At 41.3% G+C, this 10,000-nt stretch overlaps 1 protein-coding gene and 1 long non-coding RNA gene across 3 annotated transcripts in view; one reads left to right on the top strand and one right to left on the bottom strand.

Moving 5' to 3' along the window:
• LOC138977201 (U3 small nucleolar RNA-associated protein 15 homolog) overlaps positions 1–10,000 on the top strand; it is a 92,692-nt gene that overhangs the window by 38,786 nt on the left and 43,906 nt on the right. The gene's annotated exons all lie outside the window — the stretch shown is intronic.
• On the bottom strand, positions 5,927–8,422 carry LOC138977187 (uncharacterized). 2 transcript variants are annotated; one of them, XR_011459238.1, is made up of 3 exons: positions 7,773–8,422; positions 7,227–7,367; positions 5,927–6,313 (listed from the first exon to the last, which is right to left on the bottom strand). It is a non-coding gene; the product is annotated as an uncharacterized lncRNA (long non-coding RNA). The 2 variants fall into 2 exon arrangements; XR_011459237.1 differs by having other exon boundaries at positions 7,227–8,422.

The raw sequence follows: 10,000 nt of genomic DNA, 5'->3' as shown, positions 1-10,000 counted from the left end.
ACATCACCATACATGTCTTGAGCTGTCTTAAGACAGGAAAAAAACAACCAGCGTTAAATGGAACAACATGTTTACACTTTGGCAAACATGTGAATAAAAAGTAGTTAAAATGTGAAGTTGGTTCTGCGAACAACAAAAGTTTACATATGCATTGTGCACAGAGAAGCAAAATGTTTACAGATCACCATGCATATGTATAGAGAAAAACACTCTCACACAACGCTAAATGTGCAAATGAACTGTGTGCACATCGTCATGCTTACAATTGAGAGCTGGAGAAAAAGACAGCACTAATGATCGCAATAAAGAACACTATCATAGTTGCACATCAGTACACCCGTACTTGCAAAAAGTACAGCAAAAGTACAGTTTGTTCACACACACACACACACACACACACACACACACACACACACACACACACACACACACACACACACACACACACACACACACACACAGTAGCAAACTCAAAGGGATTGAGAAAATGCAATCATGTGCAAAATGAACAAAATATCAATGTATAAATGTAACAACGAAAACCAAACACAACACACTGAACTAAAGTTGCAAAGGTGTGTACAAAGAGAATAAAAACAAATATTTACACATCACCAACTTAGGTTTGAAATGATCTGAATGCAAACATAGTTGCACATCCAGTCACTCTGTGAGGCAAGTACCCTGACTTTGACAACAAAAGCTATCTTTCCAGACCATCATCAACCAATTTTCAGATGCAGAACACATGTAATGAGCGCTTTTGCTGCTAGCCCTGCTTACCTCCCCTGGCGCGAGCGCTAGAGGACACGGGGGGAAAAATCGCTTCTTTGCGATGTGTAAATCGGTACTTTTCTATTTTATTCTGCAGCTTAGGTAACTGCGCATAGTCTTCATTGTTTTTTTTAAATGTGTGGTGTCGAGGTATGTCCGAATCATATGCTACCCATCTTTTACACATGGCGCAGTTACCTAAGCTGCAGAAATTAAATAGAAAAGTACCGATTTACACATCGCAAAGAAGCAATTTTTAACCCGTGTCCTCTAGCGCTCGCGCCAGGTAGGTAAGACGCTTCTCTCTCTTGGGCCCAGGGAGGTGACCAATGCTAGCAGCAAAACCGCTCATTGTAAAAAGTACATCAATAGTTTGTTCACACACTGTAGCAGCTAAATTGGGTGTGGGTTGTGGATCATGGTGTTACACATCAGCAAATAGGAATGAAAAAGTAACCCATTGGTAAATATACAGTGGGTTCTGTCGTTAAATGGTGCCCTTTTATGAGATTTCAGTCAATGTGGACAGTCTGAGAATTCAGTCAATGTGACAAAATGATTTTGTCATGCTTGAATTAAGAAGCATGCTAGTTAAAATGTGTAAAAACAATATGTAACACCAATTATAGAATTGGGAAAGAAATCTTGTCGCAGTTCGCGTCACCCACAATGAAGAGTGGACAAAGTTGTCGATACCTGATCACTAACTGCAGCGGAAGAGAGTGGACATCCCCTGATCTGTCGCCTTGTCTGCGGAAGCGAATGACGTCTTCCTATGTGAAGAAAATGAGAAAAAAAGAATATATAGATTGTACACAGGTGTATGGGTAAAATTGAACTTGAGCGTGTTAAATTCATAGCTCATAATTCAGGGGCATTTAAGTCTCCAAATTTGCAGAACGTGCACTTGCAATCACCCAAATAAATTAAAAATGCTGAAATTTGTAGAATCTGCATTTGCTATCAATTCATTGGGATTTACCTGTCAAGTGTGGACAAAGTTGTCGATGTCTGGTCGATGCCTGAACACCAACAGCAGCGGAAGAGAGTGGACATCCCCCTATCTGTCGCCTTGTCTGCGGAAGAGAATGACGTCTTCCTATGTGAAGAAAATGAGGAAAAAGAAAACGAGGAAAAAGAATATATAGATTGTACACAGGTGTATGGGTAAATTTGAACTTTAGCGTGTTAAATTCATAGCTCATAATCTCATAATTCAGTGGCATTTAAGTCTCTAAATTTGTAGAACGTGCACTTGCAATCACCCAAATAAATTAAAAATGCTGACATTTTTAGAACCTGCATTTGCTATGACCCAAATTACTGAAAAATGCTGAAGTTTGGAGCACAATCATCCGTCAATTAATCAAGGGTGGACAAAGTTGTCAATGCCTGATCACTAACTGCAGCGGAAGAGAGTGGACATCCCCCGATCTGTCGCCTTGTCTGCGGAAGCGAATGACGTCTTCCTATGTGAAGAAAATGAGAAAAAAAAGAATATATAGATTGTACACAGGTGTATGGGTAAAATTGAACTTGAGCGTGTTAAATTCATAGCTCATAATTCAGGGGCATTTAAGTCTCTAAATTTGCAGAACGTGCACTTGCAATCACCCAAATAAATCAAAAATGCTGAAATTTGTAGAACCTGCATTTGCTATCAATTCATTGGGATTTACCTGTCAAGTGTGGACAAAGTTGTCGATGCCAGGTCGATGCCTGAACACAACAGCAGCGGAAGAGAGTGGACATCCCCCTATCTGTCGCCTTGTCTGCGGAAGAGAATGACGTCTTCCTATGTGAAGAAAATGAGGAAAAAGAAAATGAGGAAAAAGAATATATAGATTGTACACAGGTGTATGGGTAAATTTGATCTTTAGCGTGTTAAATTCATAGCTCATAATTCAATTTTATTTCTCAAATAGATCAGATAGATGTAGCTGTTGTAAACTTTGCGATTGTGAAGAAAATGTATCTGCAGAATACATCGCGCGTCATGAATCGTAGCGCCGCGCGTTGTAAATCGCAACGCTGCACAACGCGCCGCGCGCTGTGAATCCACTTCGAAAAAGATTCTCCATCTCTAACCCCTATCTGTCGCCTTGTCTGTGAAGAAAATGAGGAAAAAGAAAATGAGGAAAAAGAATATATAGATTGTACACAGGTGTATGGGTAAATTTGAACTTTAGCGTGTTAAATTCATAGCTCATAATTCAATTCTATTTCTCAAATAGATCAGATAGATGTAGCCGTTGTAAACTTTGCGATTGTGAAGGAAATGTATCGGCAGAATACATCGCGCGTCGTGAATCGCAGCGCTCCTCGTAGCGCCGAACGTTGTAAATCGCAACGCTGCACAACGCGCATCGCGCTGTGAATCCACTTCGGAAAAAATTCTCAATCTCTAATTCCCCCCCACCCCACTTCCTCATGTATGGCCTATGCGAAAGAGAATGGCAAAATCACAATGGAATAAATCCTGTGTGTCCTGTCTCATGTCCCCACACTCTTGACATACAGGTAAGTAAGTGTCACCCAATGAACAGACTTTCTTGTAACTTTTATTCGTCTATTCGATGCAAGGGCGGATCGGGGGGGGGGGGGGGTTACACGGGTTACGTAACCCCCCCCCCCCACCCCCCCACAAAAGAGGTAATTTATTGGCTCAGGATGCACCAGATAGCTCTATTTTGCTTCTTTGGATAAAACAATTTTCCGGGGAGGCATGCCCCCGGACCCCCCCTAGAGGCTTAGGCACCTTCGGCGCTGTCAACTTGTATCTTCGCAGTCATTTTGTAACCCCCCCCCCCTCCAAAGTGAATTGATCCGCCCTTGCGATGCAACTGTTTGGTACTCAACATTTGTACTTAGTCGCTATGGTGAAAATCTGAAAGAACAAACAAAATCCATACTCAGAACATTTGTGAAACAAAATACTTTTCCAACTCAAGGGAAGTAATCAAAATCACACTCACTAAACCACATTGAAGTGGAGTACACCAAAAACGAAATGAACAAATACTGTACGATTTCCAACAATTGAAAGGTTTTAGGCAGCAGCTCTTCTGCAAAATCTTGTTAGAGCGTTTTTGCTATTAAATAAACGATTCTCAACAAAAAAGAGATCTACAATGATGTCAAACTGCCCACACGGCCACAGTCAGTTGCTGACGTAACCACAACCACACGTGCCGTGGCACTTCGAGTCACGAACTCTAAATGCAAATGAAAGGCATCAAAACCAACCTAAATCATAGTCATGGTCATATAAAACCTAGAATATAATCATACTGAGTTGTTATCCTCATATATAAAGAATAAAATTGCTTACTTGTTGTGTTTTTACGGGTTTAGCAAGTTTTGACAGAGCTGGGACAGCTGCTCAGTGCTGCCGGTTCCGAGCAGACGACACTTTCGAAAGCGAGGTCGGAACCTTAAAATTTGCGGATCGTAGCACAATAGGAACAAAACGAAAGTAAAGATAAATTCTGGTTACAGTACACTGTGGCAGAATGGTTTCGGAACACTTTAAGAAGGAGACTGACTTACCTGTCTCGCTTGTCGATGCCTGACTTGAACAAATACACTTGCCGAGTCGGGCTTGTCGATGCGTTTCCGTGCAGCAGGAAGTGATGTCCCGATCGTTTAACAGCCAATGGGGACGCCTTCCGGTCACGTCGTCTGCCAGAACATGTCGCGCCAGAATGCCAGAAAAAGCCATTTGGCTTCGGAATCGGCTAATCTAACCGGGCGCATCGTGTGCGCCGCAAAATGTTTCTTAATACCCCAGAGATCGGGGCCCAAATCGGCCGGGTTTGGGAGGAGATAGCGATGCAAGGCCCCAAAACGGTCGCGCATTTTAATATAGATAAACAGTGGTTTGTAATTGATGAACAAGTACACAATTGTTTATGTCCATTGTGTACAGAGGAACCAGAAGATGAAGTCCACTTCCTCTTCAAGTGTAAATGTTATGCGAGTTTGAAACAAAAGTTTGCAATTTTAGAATGTGCGTCCTCTCAGCCCGACATGAACACGGTGTTTCGACTGCTGGCATCGAGTGATTTGAGAGTGATGAGATCACTTGCATGTTTTATTGCCATGGCTTTGGATATAAGGAATACAAAAAAATGGAAGAAAGAGAATGTACATTGTAGAGTATTAAGTAAATAACAGATGGTGGTCTGTTCCCATAACATTCTTAAAGGCCTACTAAAGTGCAACATTTTTATTGCTTCAATGGAAAGAGCTGCATAACAGAATACCAAATATATTAAACAAAACAATTTCTTCCGCTCCGATCACCCGTAGTCGGCCTGAGAAAGTGCTCAATCTCACCTGTAATCAGCGAGAAGGGAAGCAACAGACAATTTTTTGCTACTGCTTCTCTCCCCTGCCAGTGACGTCATGAGTGGTTGATGGCTACCAGAGACTGTAGAGTACACAAACGCGGATGATGAGTCTGAATTGCAGCTTTCGTGCGAAAGCAGTGACTTTGAATCTGAGTTGGAAACATCGGAACCACCGTATTCTGGAGCGATAGGCATAGAGCCATACCAGTTGGTTCGAGTGATGAAGACGAAAGACCGAAAGACCAGCAGAAGAGGTTGATCATAGTCGTCTGTTGTCCGGGAACGCATTGGTATGTATACATCACACCGTACGATTAAGATTCTGTATTGTTTTTTTGTTGTGCAAACCCCTGATTTCGATCATCTTGAACTAGCGACGACAGTTGCGATTGTAAAGAATAGCTTTTCATTTTGTCAATCTTCAGTTGATGTGCAGATAATTTTGCAATCTGTACGTAAAGTACTAAAGATGCATCTGTGACTGTGATTAGGACGTCAGCCCGGTTATTTTAATCCAAATCACATTTATTCATGTCAATGTACAACAGTGATTACTGAAAGTAGTGTGTCTTTAGTGTAAAAATGAGAGAAGGCTGACACATGAATGATGAAAAGTGTCAACTTGGTTTCCTAGTTAATTGTCATTGCAGTTTGCACAGTGCATGATCAGTTTGCTTGTTGCTCACATTTTTTGTTGCAATTATTCTAAAGAAGTGGCACCTCGGCATGTCAATCAGTCACACGATTTTTCAGCACACATGCACACAGATGTATACACAAATAATTCAAAGCAAAATGAAGATGTTTAAACAATGCACAACTTAATTATTATTCTGTGCTATCTTTTTTTTATTAGGTGCCAGTGTGGGAACTGTGGTGTTATGGACACAATCAAGGAGTGTCGCTGCTGTACCGAGATAGAGGAGATGGGAGCTGTGATGGGGGAAGAAGGTGTGAACTGTATTACTCTGCATCTTGGGTTGCCTCTCCTACATACTGTTGTGTTAGAATTTGCTGAATCGAGACTTGAATTCTGCGACTGCCTCAACCTTGTTGGGCTTTTCGAAATCAGCACAGAGTGGTGGTGGCAACGGTTGAGCGCCTCGCTGTTCCTGGATGTATCGCTCCATCTCCTGAGTAGTGTTATTTCAAATCGACAACCCGCAGCATCAGTCTCTCCACATATGCTGCAAAAATACACAAAGACTGCTATTAATGACCCATTTAAAAAAAATAGCAATGCACAGTTAGCTAAAACTTTTGCACGTATGTTTGTATACTTTTGTTATGTGTGGGCTTTTGATCTTGAACTTTAAAACAAGTCAATACATTTATTTCAATCAAAAAGGGATTCAGTCTTATTTCTTCCTCTATTTGAGGCACTGACTTTCATACTCATGCAGCTTCTTTCTCTCATGCTTGTAAGTTGTATACCTCCTTGTTTGACATGAAAAGGCAAAATGACTGCCGGAATGACAACATAAAGTCTTTGCATGCAAAACTGACAAAATTGTTTAAAAAAAGTGCAATCCACTTTCACTTCCCGGAGGGAATAGTCTTTTTTGGACTTCCTGAAGCCAACATTGAATCGAGCATTTCCCGCACCATCAGTTGTCTGCTCCCTGTCGCCGAATTATTTTTTTGTTCCACCGAAAAAGCAAAAGTGTCCACCGAAAAATTAAGTGGGGGAGGCAAAAATGGTTCTTAAAACTGAATTTAATGGCAAACTTGGAGCTCAGATAACACCAAATTGCACCATTCTTTGTTGAGAAAAAAAATTCCGGACCCCCCTAGTAAGGCTAGGCGCTTCGCGCCTTCGACATTGCCATTACTTATATATTTTCAGCCTGCTTGACTTTTTTCAATTCCCATGCCTGAATAAGTTCATTTGCAAATTGGTTGCTTGATAATTGCACACACCAATTTATTGATTTTATATTTTACAAAGAACATGAAGCAGTTCTAAAACAGAAGGAAGTATATTGGCTAAGTTGATAAAATGTAAAGATGATGTGTAATCACAAAAATTGATTGAAATAACACTGACAAGACTGAAAGTGACAACAAACAGATCTATACTGGCCAACCCGAGAACTATACCTCTGTCTGAGTGCTGACATGTAGGGTATCGCTGAGAGGCTGATCAGTCACAATTACATCAATATGAGTTTGTGGTGAATCAGTTGAATCATCACAGGACTGAATATCAGGAGTCGCACCCGCCAACATGTCTGCAACAACCTGCAAACAAAAGCATTCCCCCAAAATTATACCAACCACCCATCGACTTAGAGACAAAACATCAAAACTTTATTTTCTAATAGCTAGTGCACTATCTTGACCATGATGCATACACCCTCTCATTCCCACACTAACATTCTCACTAACACTCTTCATATTCATAATCAATGCTCATACTGACGGTCTTTCCTTCTTCAGGTGCATTGCCTGATCATGAAATTTTAAAATATCTTGATCTTCATGTCCAGTAAGAGTATTCTCAGTCAATACACAAGAATAATATTGGAAGAAAGTTGACGAAAACCATGCAGTGACATTTTTACAAATGCACAATGAATGTAAATTTGTCAGAAATTAAATGTAATGACTCCAAACATTGTGCAACTTCATAATTTTTCTCCTTACCCTTTGGCGTTCCCGTTTAGCAAAAGCTCCTCTGCTCACACTTTGGCCCTCAGTGGTGGTACAAATCGGCGTTGTGATAGCCATTGTCACGTCTGTCACAGTACACCTGGCTCTGGATACTGAGGTGACAGTACTTTACTTCGTCGCCGTCAAAAGTGATGTTGCCGTCAATACGGAGATTTAATAAACGAAACGTCGGGACGTTTCGTTTTGAAGTTGTGGTAAACGTCATCATTTCGGGAGTCTCTCGCTGGAAAGGTGAAGGTCAACTGAAACGGAACGTGGAACGTCAAAACGCAGTCACGTTTTCCACCCCCAAAAAACGAACAATATTTCGTCAACTTTTGTGAGTATTTTTGCACACTAACAGTTTTATTTGTTGGCCATTTTATGCATTGCTAGATTCATCAACCCTTTCACAGTCTTTCAGCGCTGAGAATGTGTTCATTGGAGGTAGACAACTGTTGTGAACTGAAATATTTTGAAGGGTGCTGATCCTGGTACATTTATCCAACTTCATGGTGAAGAAAGCAAATGGCGAAGCAGAAGTAGGTCATCGCATCGAATTTTTATTCTGGCTTCGTATGTGATTTTGTATAAACAAAGTCTGTGTGATTTATTTGGACTGAAAATAATCAAAGTATGCCCGATTCTGGACCACCTCCTAGGGTTTTTTTTTCCATTCTGATCGAGGACAGACGTGATAATTTCACTTGAAGATTTATCGCCCTTCCTTCATTCCGAAACGAAACGTGAATACATCTAAATCTTGTCTGGGGCCTATGCCGTCTCGTTTCACGTTCCGTTTCGCGGGGTGACTCATTCACCAAACGAAACGAGCTGCAAAACGAAACGTGCTGTCCTTGAATCTCCCTAGTGGTAGCAGACGACATGGCTTCTGCACTGTAGGCACTGACTTTGGAACTAGCCTACAACTCGTGTTTAATCCAAAGCTTGCTGCAAGTGCAACTTTTGCAGGATAGCAGTCAGAGTTAAAATGCAAACTGCATATTCTCGAATTTTGATTTGGTGTCCCAAACTTCGGACCAAAATCCGCTCTGGAAGTTTGCACAAACTTGACCCACTGCCTCCGAGTTTCGGTATCATCAGGAAACCTGTGCATGGTATGGCCCTTACCATGATTGTTGCTGCACTCAGCGACAGCACAGGCGAAGCCATATCTTCTCTGCTTCGAAGATGGAATCTCTTTTGGAACGTACGTACTAGCAGTGGCAGCGCTACTATCACCGTCGGCCATGTTGCTCTTGTAGGCCGTGTTACACTCATGACGTCACTGGCACCGGGGGCTGTCTCTCGCAGAATGGACAGGTGCGCGGAATCGGTTTTTATTGACTCACATGCGAAGCAAAAGTGAGTCTATGTACTCACCCGAGTCGTCCGTCCGTCCGTCCGGACGTCCGTCCGTCCGTCCGGAAAACTTTAACGTTGGATATTTCTTGGACACTATTCAGTCTATCAGTACCAAATTTGGCAAGATGGTGTATGATGACAAGGCCCCAAAAAACATACATAGCATCTTGACCTTGCTTCAAGGTCAAGGTCGCAGGGGCCATAAATGTTGTCTAAAAAACAGCTATTTTTCACATTTTTCCCATTTTCTCTGAAGTTTTTGAGATTGAATACCTCACCTATATATGATATATAGGGCAAAGTAAGCCCCATCTTTTGATACCAGTTTGGTTTACCTTGCTTCAAGGTCAAGGTCACAGGAGCTCTTCAAAGTTGGATTGTATACATATTTTGAAGTGACCTTGACCCTGAACTATGGAAGATAACTGTTTCAAACTTAAAAATTATGTGGGGCACATGTTATGCTTTCATCATGAGACATATTTGGTCACATATGATCAAGGTCAAGGTCATTTTGACCCTTATGAAATGTGACCAAAATAAGGTAGTGAACTACTAAAAGTGACCATATCTCATGGTAGAAAGAGCCAATAAGCACCATTGTACTTCCTATGTCTTGAATTAACAGCTTTGTGTTGCATGACCTTGGATGACCTTGACCTTGGTCAAGGTCATGTCAAGGTCAAGCATGTGAGTCGTATGGGCTTTGCCCTTCTTGTTCAATAAAAAATCAGCCACGCAAAATTTTACAAAACGGTCTTCGGAACATTTACTAGATTGCTATTACACATGTTTTCGGCGAATAAAAATGTTGCACTTTAGTAGGCCTTTAATGATTTAAGTTTTATTGATGATGT

Source organism: Littorina saxatilis, linkage group LG1, assembly GCF_037325665.1.
Source record: "Littorina saxatilis isolate snail1 linkage group LG1, US_GU_Lsax_2.0, whole genome shotgun sequence".
NCBI lineage: Eukaryota > Metazoa > Mollusca > Gastropoda > Littorinimorpha > Littorinidae > Littorina > Littorina saxatilis.
This window is presented reverse-complemented; position numbering and strand designations above follow the sequence as displayed.